The 17405-nt window shown below is 37.4% G+C and overlaps 1 protein-coding gene across 1 annotated transcript in view; it reads right to left on the bottom strand.

Annotated features, from left to right (window-relative positions):
• The window catches only part of MMP16 (matrix metallopeptidase 16), a 163922-nt gene that overhangs the window by 18000 nt on the left and 128517 nt on the right, over positions 1 to 17405 (bottom strand). The gene's annotated exons all lie outside the window — the stretch shown is intronic.

The following is a 17405-nucleotide window of genomic DNA, read 5'->3' as shown; positions in this document are numbered from 1 at the left end:
GAGAAATGAGTATATGACACAATAGGTGGGAATGAGATGTCACTGTATCTCTTCAGCTCTTAAAACAACAACAGTTCCAGTTCATCCTATGTGTATAAATGAAGGGTGGGATAAGCAATTGTTTAGCTTTTTACACACATTTGCACATTTTTACAGGCCTGTAAACCCAAATCCCTCAAATGACAAAGAAAATGCTATACTGTTAAATATCTCTCACAGTTTTACATGGCAATTCAGTCTTCCTTCTGTGCAGGTCAATTTGCCAAGCCAAAGAGATCTGTGCTCTTCATTAAGGCAACTTGCACAGCTGAGAGAGAATATTAATACTTTGCAGGAGCAGTCTTATAATGAACTGCCTTCATCATCTTTCAAAACCTGAGATCACAGCGTTCTTTAATTGTTTATCTTTCTAATGACTCAACAATTTATATATCTCTACAAAAAGTATTAGCCATACAAATACAAACCAGCTAAATACATACACAAAAATACATATACAAAAAAATAATCATGTGCATAAAGGAGTCTAAAATTGAAAGAGTTGGTTTGAGTCCTAGATTTCTGAGAACTTTAGTATTAAAAATAATTCAGACAGCTTATACAACCTGAAAAATATTATATTGAAAAGCTGTAATTGTCTGGAAAGTACACTCCTAAATCTCTCACTTTTTTCATGTTTAGCTTTTTCATTACAAGTGCCACACAGTTCAACACTTTCACCTTATTAGATGCCTGTTTACAGATTTAATTGTTTTGTGGTTTTGTTTTGGGGTGTTGTTTGTTTGTTTTTTATTGTAAGATGCATTGTAACATTTAAGGAAAGCAAGCAATGCAATTTTTTTTAGGATTAACTGACTAAATTCCAGTAAGAAAGTTGGTAAAAGTAAGGGAACACAACTTAGAGATGGAAGTACTTAGGAAGGTCTGAATGAGTTCTGAAATAGATTAATGTCAACCTCCATTATTTTTATTACAGCATATAGATAAGAAGGTTTTGAAAAATTAAAATTAGAGGGACTATCATCAAAGCACACATTTGGAAGCACTTTTTCACTGAAAGAGTAATAAATGGATTGAAATGGATTTTCAGGTTTGGTTTTTTTTAGGCATCATCTATCCAAGAATGACTTAGGGAGGAATGATGTAATTGTAAGTCTCAATAGACCAAACAGTTCTTTGTCATCCCCAAATTTCTATAAAGCTCTCAAAAGCCAGGCAGTATCTCAGAGATCAGTTATTAAAGTTTAAAAAAAAAAAAAGAACAAACAAGTAGCAAGTTACAGTGATTTAAAATGCCAATCTTTGTGATATCTGTTACTATCTCCAGTGCAATGCAATATTCCAATCTTGTCTCTCTTCACTCCAAAACAGACATAATCCTTTTCATTTGTCTAAATTTGGTTGCAAAAGCACATCTTAGAAAACAGTGTTTAGCTGTAGGAAGAAACACATCTAGGTTTCATAAAGCATTCACCAACTCAGAATGACATTGTCAAGTTGTAAGTAAAAAATAAAGCAAGATTTTTCAAGCTGAGCAAAGGCTGAATACTTAGCTGAATAGAAAAAGACATAAGTACACACAATCATTTCACCAAACACAAAGGTCATAAATGAAATGTTCAGGCTTTCAGGAGATTCACAATTCAAAGTACATACTCTGGAGAGTCTCAATAGCAGTACTAAAGACAAAGCTTACAATATACTAGGTTGGATAATGAATCTTAACTTCCAGTAGTACACCACAGCAGAACTTCTAAATCTCACTAATGTTTTCACGAGGAGGCTCTCTGTAGTTCTAATGGCAGGAATAATATTTTGATCAGACTTAAACTACATTCTTAAATATTCAATAATCATATTACCTTTTTAAACAACTAAATAAACCACCACCACACACCCTTCCCTCCCCCCAGCAAACACAAAGCAAAACTAAACAAAACCAAAAATCTCCAAACTTTAAATAGTCATGGCAATAGACAACAGTTCACAAACTTCCAATTGTTAAGATAACTGTGGCCAGAGTTACAAGCAGTCATTTGAGTTTGGGCATACTGCACTGCTGATTCACAGAATCAAAGAATGTCAGGGTTGCTTTGGCAGGATCACCTAGGGCAGGCCCACACGGGAACACATCCAGGCAGGTTTTGAAAGTCTCCAGAGGAGATTCCACAACCTCTCTGGGCAGCCTGCTCCAATGCTCCATCATCCTCACCTTAAAGAAGCATCTCCATGTGTGGAGGTGGAACCTCCTGTGTTCCAGCTTGTACCTGTTGTTCCTTGTCCTATCACTGGGCACCATCAGATCCTTTCTCAGCCTTCTCTTCTCCAGACTAAACAACCCCAGGTCTCTCAGTCTTTCTTCATAGCAGAAATGTTCAAGTCCTCCAATCATCCTTATAGGTCTCCATGGGACTCTCTCCAGCATATCCCTATCTCTCTTAAACTGGGGAGCCCAAAACTAGGCACAATATTCCAGGTGTGGTCTCACCAGGGCCATGGGGCTGCTTTCCAGTAGGAAAGTCTGTACTGGTGCCTGGTGTTATTCCTCCCCAGATGCAGAGCCCTGTACTTGTCTTGATTGAACTTTGTGAGGTTCACCTTCACCCAGCTCTCCAGCCTGTCCAGGTCTCCCTGGATGGCAGCACAGCCTGCTGGGGTCTCAGCCACCCATCTCACCCCCACCCCCACACACTCCCAGTTTCATATTATAAGCTAACTGGCTGAGGTTACACTCAATCCCCTCATCCAAGTCACTGATTAAAATACTGAACAAAAATGGATCCAGTGCTGATCCCCAGGGAAAACCATGGGCTACAGGCTTCTGACTGTACTCTGGTGATCACAGTTCTCTAAACTGTGTTGTTGAGCCAGGTACCAACCCACCTTACAGTCCAATCATATAACCCCCTGTCCTTGACTTTGCCTACAAGGATGCTATGGGAGTCAATGGGACTGGCTAGAATTATCCCCATGGTGATGTCTACTATGTGTCAGGGGAAAGATCTCAGTAAAGAGACTAAGCACATATTCTTAAAAGAAACTAACTTCAATGAGCACAGATTTCACAGTGCAGCAGATCTTGTAAAATCAACAAGTCAACAAAGATCCTTCTCATGAGAATGAGTTATGTTTCAGCCTTAGTAATTTGTGGAATATATTTGCATTGACTTATTTTGATAACAAGACCAATACAATTACATTCTGCAGGTTTGGCATTGCATTTCAAGCCAAATTGTTATTTCAGATTGATTATTAGCTATCTGCAGCATAATAGTGTGACTACTCTTTTTGTTGTTTTTTCTCAAATTCCTTAGCACATCAGTAATTGACAATTAAAATCTTCACAATAATGCAATTATGGCAAAGCTGGAATTTGGGTTTAAATACATGTGGCACTGAGGCAAAGATTTCAGTCCTGAAGTTGCAAGGCACTTGGACTAGATTGTTGTAGGACCCTTCTGAATGTTAAGTTCTAGTCTGCATCTGTTCTAGTCTGCATCTATCCTATCCTATCCTATCAACAAAGGAAACATGCAACGACAACTCTGACACACCTTCCCATTCACCCACTATTTGTGGTTCAGGGCTGTCCTGAACCAAAGGTAATAATTTTGTGATGAATAGCACTTCATGGACTTTACTCCTTTGGATCCCTTCCTAAAAATATGCAAACTTAGAGCATCCACACCTATCTGCAGAAACGTGCATGAGAATTTAACAACCCACAGTTTGAAAAGCAATAACCAATCACCAACAGTCATGGCTGCTCAGTGGTATTCAAGCCTTCATTCACCTGATCTCTTTTTCTTTACCACCAAGAACAGGAGCACTTAAACCACAAGCTCTAATTCAAGATCCTTGTTGCTTCACATTAAAACCACTTTGTAGATCAAATCATTCTACTTGTTTTCAGGAACTTCTCTATACTGTAACACACCTGGTCCATATTAAGGATAAAGGATTTGTGGCTTGAAATAAGATCTTCCTGTGCCATTTCCTTTAATGTCCAAGTATTCTCTTCTGAAGCATAACTGTGAATATAACATATCATGCTCTGTCTTCTGCTTCTGGAATCCCACAGATGCCTTATTTTCCTGCTCTATTTTCAGTCAATTAGCATGCTGTTGCATTAGTAATGAACAAAGGGGTCCTCATCAGTAAGGACCCTACAAATGTTTGGAGAGCTAAAATTTTGTAAATGTATAATTTTACCATAAGACCATTTTATAGTCTTATTTAAACAGACAGAAGGAAACACATGATTTGCCAGGAGGTGTATTTTTAGAGGTAGCCAGATCAACAACAATCAGCAAATATCTGGAAATGTCTGAGGGCAGAAATGCAAGTTCAGATCATTTATAAGACTGGGTAAGGTGTTGGCACACGTTGATAGACTAATTTGTTTATGTAAATTTGATTTTCCTGGCTGACTTCCCTATGAACATACTGGCCTCAAAGGCTTTAGACTGCCAGAGTTCAAACTCTGGAACTCAAGTTAAGAAACTCTAGCTTGTGTCTGTAAAGCATGCCAAGGATCTTTCTGAGGTATTGGATAGGATAGGCTCTCCTTATAGTAACTATAGCACATATAACTAACCACGCTTGATTTATTTATTTATTTATTTAAACGAAGTTCTACTCACCAGAAATTTTATCATTTGCATCTTGATAAACAGGTACAAATGCTAAAAGTGTTGTTTTCAACACAGGTCACCTATTACTGAAATTCAAAAGAGGTCCAGTCCAAGAGGAAATGTACTCGCTCTGAGAAAGCTCTTTCAGACTCTAAGCAAACAGCTTGAAACAGTTTCTCTGACAAAGCACATCTCAGTGTAGCTGGTTATACTGAAGAAACACACATTTGTCTCTGCTGAGAAATACTGTGCATTGAAAAACTCTTTGTCTTCCCCTCTATAGAGGTTAAATATATTTTTAATAATTTTATTTCTCCACAACACATTAACTCCTGCAGACAGATGACTGAACACAGAAGGTGTCACAGGCACTTCAATTCCCAAGCTGACAAACACATACTTTGAATGCACAACATTTAGCAGCTTTCCATGCTGGTTAGTAGATGCCTTTTTGTAATCATCTGTAGTTCCCTAGTAGCTCCAGATATATGGATCACTCCTGTGCACCCAAGATCTTGCATAACAATGAATCATTAAATATTATTACTATATTATAGACATACTAACAATGAAATTTGCACAACTATTTCCAGTTCAAACAAGCAGAATTAAAAGAAAACAAACAGATAAAACCCCAACAACAAATAGACACAACAAAACTGAATATAAAAGTGAGCAACACATCTAAGAATCAGAAAATGGGCACTGAGTAAATAATGTTATAGAGTTATAGTAGGATGCAAGAGCAGTCACACAAATTAGGTGTTATGAAATTTGTTTTATTCAGGTAGGATAATTCTGAGAAAGAAGAAAAAAATGAAGCTTTTTAGAGAAAACAAATTGAACAGTGGATATACGTAAATCATCCTGAACTGTCAGTAAATGCTCCAGGTATTTTTCTTTTTGCAGATGTAACTCAGTGCTTAGATGAAGGAACTAAAATACAATACATTGTCTATGATCAGAGCAAATGCATTCCTCATAAAAGCACTTCTTTATTAACAGCCTGGAGAATCTTGAATGGAAGAGTACATTAGAGACAAAAAAAATCTGACTTACAATGGATAATTTTCATACTTTATTGTTAGGTAGTTTCCTCCTAATCTTACAAAACCCCAATTTTGGCATTTTAGCAATGATTATGTTAAATTCTTCTTCATGTTTGATTCTATGAACTCTTTTAGCAAAGATTCTAAACCAAAATGTAACTTCCTATTTATTTCTGTTTGATCCTGGTAAGTATTGCTCCTCTCTTATTTTTCTTTTTTTTTTTTAATGAACCTTTAAATCTGCACTCCTATGAATAATTAATGTCAATTTTGCTATTTATTCTCACCTTAACTTTCAGATTCTTTAAGGGGCACAACTGGCAGGTAAGATAAACAAATTAAAATTGTGATTAAAAACAACCTCCAGACTTTTAAATTCATTCATAACACAAAAACCAGTGGAAATTTTAGTGCCAAATTAATCAGGCTTTTATTTTCTAAACACCTCATTTTCTCCTGCATCTCTGGACCAACAATCATTGCCAACAATTAAAGATTAATTTGCTACAAAGTCTCTAGAGTTCTACTCTTTATTTGATACCTAATGAACTCTATCTACAATTCTGAAATTACATGTGACAATATGATTCCCCTAATGATACCCCCTAAAGCCAGACAGACTGCTCAATGTGGTGGACCTTCTAAAAAAATTCTACAAGAGAGAGAAAAAAGTTGGAAAACTTTCCAGTGATGATTTTGTAACTACTTGGAGATAAGATTACTTCAGCAGAAATTTCATTTTATGCTGGTTTTACTTAAAACTCACAGCAGGTACACAAAGCAGGAAAAGATAGAAGACTGTAACAGGTGAAAAACAAGGACAAATCATAACTGCAAACTATAATATTTTTTGACTATGTTTATAACAATGTGTGCTGAATCCCAATTAATACTGTAGCTTAATATTATCAACAAAACAGTTGATAATATTGATTGATAAAACAGTTTCACACAGGGTCATGCCTTCTACCATAAGCTACCTCTGACCATATGCACAAAGAAGCCTCTGTCAGTGGAAGATTCAACATCTCCAGCACTTATGTAAAGCAGGCACAGCAGACTGAAACATTCAGACAAAAGAGTAGCCTTCTAATTTTTTTCCCATCTGAGCATTGCACATGTCCTTTTAAAAATCTTGATTTAATCTCAAAAGACACTTTTCCACATCTACTGCATAAGCTAATATGAATTTCACCAGGGGATCTCAGTGATGGCAATGCTGAGCATGCAGCATGTGGGATTAAAGGCTTTGTTTCTACTTATTTGGGGAATTCCACCACTTCTTTAACAATATCCATTCTCAACATTCCAAATTTTAAAATCTTTTAAAATCATTTAAGTCAATGGACACCATTGCACAGAGTAGGAAGGAACAAAAAAAAGAATAAAATGCTTTTGAGAAATTTCTTGTGATTGTCATGGAGCACCAAAAAAAGGATACAGTCTCAGGGAATCAAATATTAAATACATATAAAAATAAATATTAAACAAGTGCTAAATATTAGCACAACTCAGATATAAGAATGATTGCTGAAACTACTTTTCTGTTTTGCTTTTATTTGCCTTTTTTTTAAATACAGAATTTTGCAAGGAAATGTATAGATTAGCTTTACTTCAATTCCTGCTTAATTCCACAGCAGAAAAAAATTGTTTCTAGTGAGACTGCAATCAGACATCAAATGGATGCTACCAATCTAACTCATTTTAGGAAACAATTAACTAAATGGGCTGTTCTGTACTCACACAGAGAATACTTTAGCTCCGCTGATTATTAAGGTGATTCACATTAAGAGCAAACAAAACCGCTTTAAAACTACAAAGGACTGCATATGTTCATTTAAAGATGAATGTAGAATTCATTGAAGAAGATGCTTCTGAACTGCTAGAAACAATTCCTCTTTCCTAATGTGTTTGAGACAACAGCATGGTTGTAATAGGGTAAAAACGTGGTCTGAGAACCTTTATGAGAAGTCAGAGCATGTAACCATTTGCAAGACAATCTCAGCACCTCCTACACTGACATCTTGAACCTGACCATCTCTTCACCGAAGATGAGACCAACTCACTGTATGCAAGACAAAGGGTTGCAAAAACATCACAAAATGCTATTGCTAGTTCTGTTGCTCCCTTAAACTCCCAAGTGTACTACTTCCTTGATGCAATTTATTAACCACTGTTAATTAGCATTTATTACTGGCATCTAACAAGACAATGAAGGACTTCACCAGACAAATCAAAGTCACTGCTTGTTCCTATCTTATTCTTTTCCTTAACAACACGTTAATGCTAGCCAACACCATGAGCAAATGAACTCATTTCTGTGACTCAGAGTAGGAGTAAATAAAACACTGCTAAACTTACCCGTTTGTTTTTTATGGGAAGTACTATGCTGAGCCTGCTTTAAAGTCTCTGTCTTCAGCTAAGCCATTGTCATGAAAATGTCACCAGTGTAAATATATTTCCAGGCTGAAAAAATATCTAGTGATTTTACCTAGAAAGTCTTTGCTAGGGATTAGTATTTTTTTTTCTAGTGTGTTTGTCTATGTCACTGACAAAGTAAAGTAATGTCAAGTATTTATTCAAGGTCAAACTCGACTCTGTTCATGTTAAAATTTATGTTTTCGGCTCCATATTCTGAGTCCTAACTGTTGACCTGAGGAGCCTCTTCTGCTAATTCAAGATATGAGCAAAACCTATGCTGAAACCTACAGCTATGCTTTCAAAAAACAAACAAACAAACAAAAAAAACCACCAACCTACAGCAACCCAGAAAGTATGAAAAATAACATTTATTTTTCCAAAGGAGTCAAAGGGCTAAGGCACTCCATACAACACTCTGACTGCCTTCACAAGAGAAACTCACCCTCCTTCATGAACTGCTGCATAGATCTTTTTCCTGGACACTCTATCCAACTAAATTGTAACGTGCATTCTCACTCATCCTGAGATCTGGTTCTGTTGATGCACCACTGGGATGAGAAGATGTCATGAGAAGAACTGTGACAGAAGCTGTAGCAAAAATACCTTATGCTGAACACCACATTCTAAAGTATGGTCGATGAGCCATAGTACTGATGATCCTTCTGAAATCTCTCCTGACTTCTTCTCAGCTTTCTCAGCTGCACCTCAGTTTCCCCACTTCAGTGCTGCACAGTGGCAGATCTAAGAGGTAGGCTTGCTTTTTTTTTTTTTTATCTTTGAATTTCTTCTTTTCTCTCTAAGTTTCCTTCGTTTACTATTTCTTTAATGCATATTTTGGCCATTTGTATTGGCTGTTAGTGCTCAGGTGCTGTCGAGGGCAGGGAGTGCTGCAGGGGTGGCATCTGTGAGGGGAGACCAGGGCTGTCATGTGTCAGACACTGCTAGCTCCAACAGTCCCACCTAAAGGCAAGCTGCTGCTGCCTTTGTGATAACCCGTCTAAGAAAGGGCAGAATCTTTGCACCCCACTCAGGGTTTGGGTTTTTTTTTCATATTCAGCAGCAGATTTGAGGAATTTCCAATTTCATTTCCCTCATACAAAGAATAATACAAAGAAGAAAGACCTCGGAATGCTGGTGGACATCAAGTTCTCCATGGAACAACAATGTGCTCTTGTGGCCAAGAGAGCCAATGGGATCCTGGGATGTATCAAGCAAGGTGTGCCCAGCAGGTCTAGGGAAGTTCTTCTACCTCTCTACTCTGCCCTGGCTGGGACCACACCTGGAATACTCTGTCCAGTTTTGGGCTCCCCAGTGCAAGAGAGACAGAGACCTGCTGGAGAGAATCCAACAGAGAGCCACAAGGATGATTAGCGGACTTGAGCATCTCCCCTGCGAACGGAGACTGAGATCCCTGGGGCTATTTAGTCTTGAGAAAAGAAGACTGAGAGGGAATCTCATCAATGTCTATAAATATCTGCAGGGTGGGTGTCAAGTGGAGGGGGCCAGGCTCTTTTTGATGATTCACAGTGATAAGACAAGGAACAATGGGTTCAAACTAGAACATAGAAGATTTCACCTCAACCTGAGGAGAAACTTAACAGTGAGGGTGAGAGAGCACTGGAACAGGCTCCCCAGGGGGGTTGTGGAGTCTCCTTCTCTGGAGACTTTCAAAGCCCACCTGGATGCATTCCTGTGCGGACTACCCTAAGTGATCCTGCTCTGGCAGGGGGGTGGGACCTGATGATCTCTTGAGGTCCCTTCCAACTTCTGATATACTGTGATACTGTGTGATATTGAATGCCTGACAACAAGCTGTGTAAGAATTCTGCCATCCTTCATGAAGCTTTGAAAAACACCCAAGCATATTTAGACTAGATTCTGCAAATCACTCTTTCATGATATATTTTTCTCATTTGAAAGACAACATGCATTGTACAAGTACTTCAAAGAGGTGTAATTTTGTCCAAAATCATCAACATAAAAGGAATATAAAGCTATTCATATTTTTGGAATATAACTGTGAAGATGTTTGTTGGGTGTTTTGGGGGGGATTTTTATTTTTTTTGTATTATATATTGAAATTTTGCTAAATATATTGCATAGTAGAAGGCAAATAGGGAAAAAGTGCACATTGCTGTGAACTTACATTACCTCTTCCTGAACAAAATAGAATAAAACATTCAGCCAAGTATTTCATGCAGTTTGGTCTTTTGCTGTGCAGAAATGTTTCTGGATATCTATTTGGTTAACTATTAGTACATCCAAACCCTCTGTGTGATTCCTTGAATATTGAATGTATACGACATGCACACAGACACACAGAAAAACAGCTCTTAAAAATAAGTATCAGGCTTAAAAAACAAAACAAAACTAAACTAAACTAAAACCTCCAAGAGTCTATTCATATTTTTATAATGACTATTCTTTAAAGGAAACAGACTCTGAGGGAGAACTGCTGAGAAAATTACTTCTTTAAATGAACCTAGTGAATGTAGTCTACTTGCAGAGGCATCCACAACCATAACTATAGCTCTCTTTTGGCAGGCATATCTTGATTTAAATCCTGGCCCTTTCCTGTTTCTGCTCAGCTGAGTTCAGTAACTAATTCATCTGCACTACAAAGGGTTGATGATTGCTGTTGTCCTTTTCCAGTGCAGATAAAAACAGTGTTTTAAAAAAATATTTTTCTCTGTATCTCAAGCTAACATTGAAATCACTGCATATGAACAAACTCATTCTACAATAAACATCTCTCAAGACTGCTCTTAGTATTTGGTGTTCTGTAGAAGTAATTAGCTTAAGAACACTTTGATGTACATTTGGTTAATATTTAATTTTGAAATGGTATATCCTCATTCTGCTACAGCTCTGTTCTCATTAGTAAATGATTCTTTCATTATATCCTTTATTTTAATTCTTTCAGTCTTATTCAAGTAAGTATTTTATAATTTCTTCATTACCAAATTCTGCATGAGGGTTTTAGAAAATTGTTGATGCATACCCATCTGTCCTTCCTATGTAGACAGCAGCAATGGCATTCATCCATTTATTTTCTTTGTATACATTAACCTTTCAAAACTACCCTGAAGTAATAAAAGCCTGTAAGTAGCTACAGAATGCTTTCGGTTCAAGCAAAAAATGCTATGCAGAGTACTTTTAAAATGTGTTACAGAGTCTTTGGTTATCACCAGTGGCTGGATGACACTAAGATTGCTGAGTTTAATTTATGCTACAAGATCTAGAGACCCCTACCCACACAACAGGTTGATCTGGGCTTTGTGTGGGAGAGTATCACATACTATATCACTAACATGTACTTCCAAGAGTTCCTTCCTGGAAAATCTTTCAAATCAGAACTCGTCCAACCTATCTATTCAGTTTACGAGTCTGAAAGTGACAGACCTTGCTCTTTGGTGTATCTGGAGATGATATTGCACAGTGCTATTGCTCTTCTGGTGTGTCCCCAAAGAGATTAATGTGAAGAACATGGGTATGAGAATCATGCCATCGATGCTTTATCTTTGCTAACTGATCATTCAATTGAAAAACAAAACAAGAAAAAAAAATAACCAACAACCAACCAACCAACAAAACCCCAACCACACCCAAACAAAAACAAAACCCCACAAAAATAACTATTTCCCTTTGGGTATCCCAAACTGTATTTTGATTCATTCTGATTTTGTCCAAATAACTAAAATGACTGAGGCTCTATAAAATGTTCCCACTGCCACATGATGATGATCCAATGTGAAAATACAATCAGATAGCAATAAAAGAGGCACAATAAAGACCCCTAAAGACATCACATCTAGGCTTGCAGCCAGGAATCTCTTGGAATGTTCCCATTCCCTTTAATGCTCTGTAGGTAACAGCACATGCACATGAAGTACTGCACAAAACCCTTCATCCACAGGATGAACATTAGGGCTTTACAGAGCAGTTAAATGTTTATTTTCCCAGTAGTGATTGCACTTTGAGTCTTACAAAACCATATGCAAATTTTCTTGAACCCAGTTCTGTTGCCTGTAGCCACAGAGAGTTCACATACAAGTCAATGAGTTCCATAGAAAAATAAGAAAATTGGGTATTTTTTATTGTGAAAACAAACAAAAACCCAACAAACCCCACTAAAAGCCAGAACTACTTTTCTTTACTAAACCTGATAAACTTACTCCTGGAAATGAGGAAAAGTATTCTGCTGAGGTATATATTTGAACTGCAAATATTCTAACAATGATGACTCAAATGGAAAAAACTATGACAAGTTTTCATTAGGGTTATGTACCTCATTATGCAATATATATAAAAAAAAAAGGGATTCTTGATAAACGCACCTTAAAGAACAGGCAAGCATGATGTAGTAGTGGTTTAGCAACGAAAAAGGGTGAAAAGGTTTAATAAGTAGCTGCATAAGATGTCTGCTTTGCAGTAGCTCTCCTTGTCTCTTCACAAATAACAGAGTAAACCCTAGTTGGAATAAAGATTGGCTTTCTAAGAAGCCTGCATTTATACAAGCTGTGTCAACACATGAACATGATTCTTGGAATTATCATGGGAAATATGAAGAACATGATGTTCAAATGAGTTAAATCTCCTTTCCATTGACCAACACCTACTTCTTTGTACTTCTCTTGCCCTAACACATTCCCCTCTCTTGACTCACTCTGTGGGAAACTAAACAATCAACACTTTTCCATGACAGTTTGCTAGCTTAAATCAGACAAACATGAGCCTCTACTCTATTTGAAAGCTCAATGATACTAATTTTACAACTCCCTTCTTTCCCCAAGTCCTCACAGATAATGTGTGTCATACTTTCCACTTTTTTTGCCATCCTTTTCCAGTCTCTTAATGTTTCATCCACAAAAAACCCAAGCAAAACAAACCAAAAAGACCCAAGAACATTGGACTCCTTTTTCTCTTTAACAAAATCCCTAGAGGACTTGAAAACCCATGAAATTCCCTAGAAATAGACAGGATATCAGGGTTTGATTTTTTTTCCCCCCAGCTTCACAGTATTCCCTAGCATTATGCTATATTGCTTCATCAATAACAGCACAGAACTTAGCACAGAAATCACTTCCTGGAGCAGACCAAGTGTTCCACCAAGTGTTCCATATATAAAATCTAAGGATTATTTTTCCACAGTAGTTTGGAATTGACTTTTACCATCTGTCTTGAGCCATGACAACAGAATAAGAACAGAATGGTCTGGATTGGAAGGCACTGCCTAATGTCATCTAGCCCAACCACCTCTGCAGCAAGCAGGGACATCCTCAACGAGATCAGGTTGCCCAGAGCCCTGTTGAGCCTCACTTTGAATATTTCCAGGAATGGGGCCCCAGCCACCTCCCCAGGCAACCTGTGTCAATGTTCCACTACCTTCATGGTAAAGAACTTGTTCCTAACACCCAATCTAAATCTGCTCTTCTCTGGTTTGAAGCCATTGCCCCTCATCCTATCACTACAGGCATTTGTAAACAGTCTCTCTCCATCCTTCTTGTAGGCCCCCTTCACGTACTGAAAGGCTGCTATTAAGTCTCCCCACAGCCTCCTCTTTTCCAGGCTGAACAACCCAGAGATGCTCCAACCCCCTGAATATTTTCATGGCACTCCTCTGGACCTGCTCCATCAGGTCCATGGCCTTTGTATATTGAGGGCTCCAGAGCTGGGTGCAGTACTCCAGGTGAGGTCTCACCAGAGCAAAGTGGCAGAATCACCTCACTTGATCTGCTGGCAAGGCATCTTTTGATGCAGCCCAGGATGCCATTGGCCTTCATGCAATTTGGGTTTACATGCCTACATTTTTTTTTCGAAGAACAAATTCCCCCCACATAATCAAACTCTATTTCTCACGGCTCTGAGATAGTTGACTCCACATTTGTACGGAACAGACACGCAAATATGTGAAAATGGTCCAGGACAGACTTACCTTTGTCCAAGCAAAACAGACCAAGCATTCTAACCTCATCAAAATAATTGTGTTTTCTTTACTGCTCTGCCCTTATCACTTTATCACTTGTAATATGATGTTTCACCATCTGCCTAAGGGGTGAGCAGACTATTTTAACTACTACTACAAATATGTTTGAGTCATCAGTCTTTGTGTAATGACATGGACACTCCCTCAAAATCAAAAAGGCCAGAGGAGTGCAGCTTCAGCTCCCTTCCCTTATTTTTTCCCCAAAATTTAGGGATTAAATCAGCATGGAATGGGGTCTCTGAGCCTGACAATGCAACAGAAGGTATGACCTGCTTCATCAAAATTTCTAGATGCAGAAAGACAAAACATTGAAAGAAGTACAACAAAATATTTAGTTAAGCCAAGGCCATAAACACTTTCTTTAACCCATCTAGATATCACTGGCAAAGCATGAAGACTGGAAAACTCCAGAGCATAGAAAGACTCATTTGGTAAAAAAATAATATTAATCTGCATGAATAATCCCATAGCTTGTGAACTAAGGCATGTTTAAGAGATCACTTAGCATGATTTCCAGCTACAAGAAGCTTCTAAGTCTTGTCAAATCACTAATTAAAATGATTCCTGTCTCATTTTTATTTACAGATTGGACTGTTTAGTAATACAGGTTTGATTTACTAACTCAGAGGAACAGATGAGATTATTTTCATTTAAATGCCTGCCAAATTTCTGCATTGAGGACCCTCAACCTCTTGAAAAAAAATTAAAAAAAGAAACAAAGAAATTAAAAATATACAAATACTTCTGGAATACAAAACTTCAGCTATAACTCAAGATTAAGCAAATATTTTCAAGCCAAATCAATACTACTGCTTCAAAAGCTTATATTACAAGCCAGTTCAATTGTTCCTCAAAATGTTTACTCAAATTCTTTGAAAGGCCACAATTTTGTACAAAAAAAATGTAATTACATCTTGTGCTTGAAGTGTTTCTACAATTATTCCTTTGGTTCCATTAGGATGTAGCCCCAATTAAAATAAATGTATTGTTAATATTACAAGATAACACTTGCCAGTGGTACAAAATTGAAGATATGCCTCCATGTAATTTTAGATTATTCCTTGCTGTGAGTTTTTGCAATTGTTTTTGTCAGTAATTCCTTTTTTCTGGTCTCTTGCCAATGGAATATTTTTAATCAGTTCACTCAAACACTAAGTCTCTGAAAACAGACAAGTTCTACAAAGTTAAATACCTTTCATACTCCAGTATTCAGTTAAAGCTTTTTGTTAGTCTTTTTTTGTTGTACTAAAATGACAAGTAAAAAATTAATAAGGGTACAGGATTCTCTGAGTGTAACTGTGAAGGGGAAAAAATGAAGAAAAAACCCAAATGGTTGATCTTTCAACTTTAATTCATATTATCAGTCATAATGCAAGTGATTTTGTGCACTGAAGTCCTCTGTGTGCGTATTTTCCTCACTGAGATTCTCTGTCTAAACTTGAGTTATTCCTGACAAGTAAATCTACCAGAATCTTTCACGTGTTTCTTCATTTGCATTTAACAGTGTTATGCAGAACCATAATTGTCCTCTATTTCTTGCACTCAGCAGTATGTGATAGAATAGAAAAATTAAGTTAATGGTCCCTTCTGGCCTGGACTATTCTGTGATTCCTGGCACAGCTGTTAAATTTACATCTTATCCCTGCTCTGTATTGCAATGCACATCTAAACCTACAGTACAGAGGTAGTCAAGCAACAGGTGCCATTGTGTCATGCAAAAAATTGTATCAGGAGAAATAATAATACATGTTTTGCATGTGAGGGTTTATTTAGGTCAACCTGGTGTGAGAAATTACACAGTAACAAGATAGGAACCACTTGCATTAGATGAAACACTGTTGTAGTATGTTCTGGAGGGGTCTGCAGTCAAAGATGTCCGTGTCTAAGGGACAGCTGCCCTTCAGAAAAATCTGAACCACATGTTTAGTGGAACTGTTTGGCCTCAGAGGACAAGCTGTATCTAATAGAAAGCAAAGCACATGATGGACATGAGAGGATCTCAGTATCATCTACTCTGCTACAGTTCAAATCCTTTTACACCACATTGCCCATGAAAATAGAGCCTTTTGGAAAAAAACAAAACAAAACAAAACAAAACAACAGTACTCTTCTTTCTGGCAAATCTAAAGCCCTACTGAAGATACTGAATCATGTATCCTGCCAAGGTTACACTTTTTAATGGGCTAGTACATGAATAATATGAATCCTATCAGCCAGATAATACAGATTTTTAATCATTTCAAGTTGCTTACAAGTTTCAGTAACATGCACACCCACTGCACTGATGCATTTGTAAATCATGCACTAATTATGTAGATCTTTCAATACATAATATTGATAAGGGTACACCTGTAGGCTAGTAGGTGCTAGATAGCAAGGACAGCAATGGCTGGGTTGCCATCATTCAAATAGGCCTAAAACTATGTAATAAAGTCCAAGACAATTTTTTAAAGGTGAAGAGGTAGCTGGATTTTTAAATTAACTATTCTGGTACAATTATTGTCCAATCATTTACCTTCCTGTCTAAATTCCTCTGCAGCTAGGTGGAATATGCTACCAACTTTCCAAAGAGTGATGAACAGACTGCGCTTTCCATTTTAAACCTGGGATGTACTAGCTAAAAACCTTCCCTAGCTTAGAAGCACACTGAAAGGTTTAGGTAACATTTGGAAAATATTTTTATATCTGTCAGTGAAAGTATCCATTTATCAAAAATATATAAGCTATGAAGTTTTAGAATTCCAGCATGTCCCTTCTTTTTTTCTTTCTTGACATTCTATAATCTGGTTTTGTGGCACAAAACATCCATCCTGTACATTTCTAATGGGCTTGATCTACTGTGATACACCACAGTCCCTGCTGAGGTTTTGTTGCATTTCTCTATCCTTTTCAACATATAACCTGAATTGCATGAACTAAAGCAAATCTCCTCCTTGATGTGTTAAAAAATGGCAAATTTCACTAGATTATCTTCCTTTTACAGCTGAGACACTAAGTGGTTTTCCCTCTCAGATCCCAACATGTCTACTTCCACAGCATCCTCTGCTGAACTTTCCCAGGCTGCAACTGGCAGCTCAGATGTCCACATTATCACACACCGAAAACCAGCTACACAGACCAGGAGAGCTTTGAAAAGTTTGCTTTCAAAGGTGGTGGAGTTAAGTCTCACATTGTAGCTGTTTCTGTGTCTTCACTTGTTTTTATTAGTATTTTTCCTCCATCTCAGAGATTTTTTTTTTATTAGACCTACCAGTTATGATTAAATAGCCAATGCCAAAATGCTTTATAAATTTCTCATATGTTTACCATGTATCA

The sequence above is a fragment of the Indicator indicator genome, chromosome 12 (genome assembly GCF_027791375.1).
Source record: "Indicator indicator isolate 239-I01 chromosome 12, UM_Iind_1.1, whole genome shotgun sequence".
Lineage (NCBI taxonomy): Eukaryota > Metazoa > Chordata > Aves > Piciformes > Indicatoridae > Indicator > Indicator indicator.
This window is presented reverse-complemented; position numbering and strand designations above follow the sequence as displayed.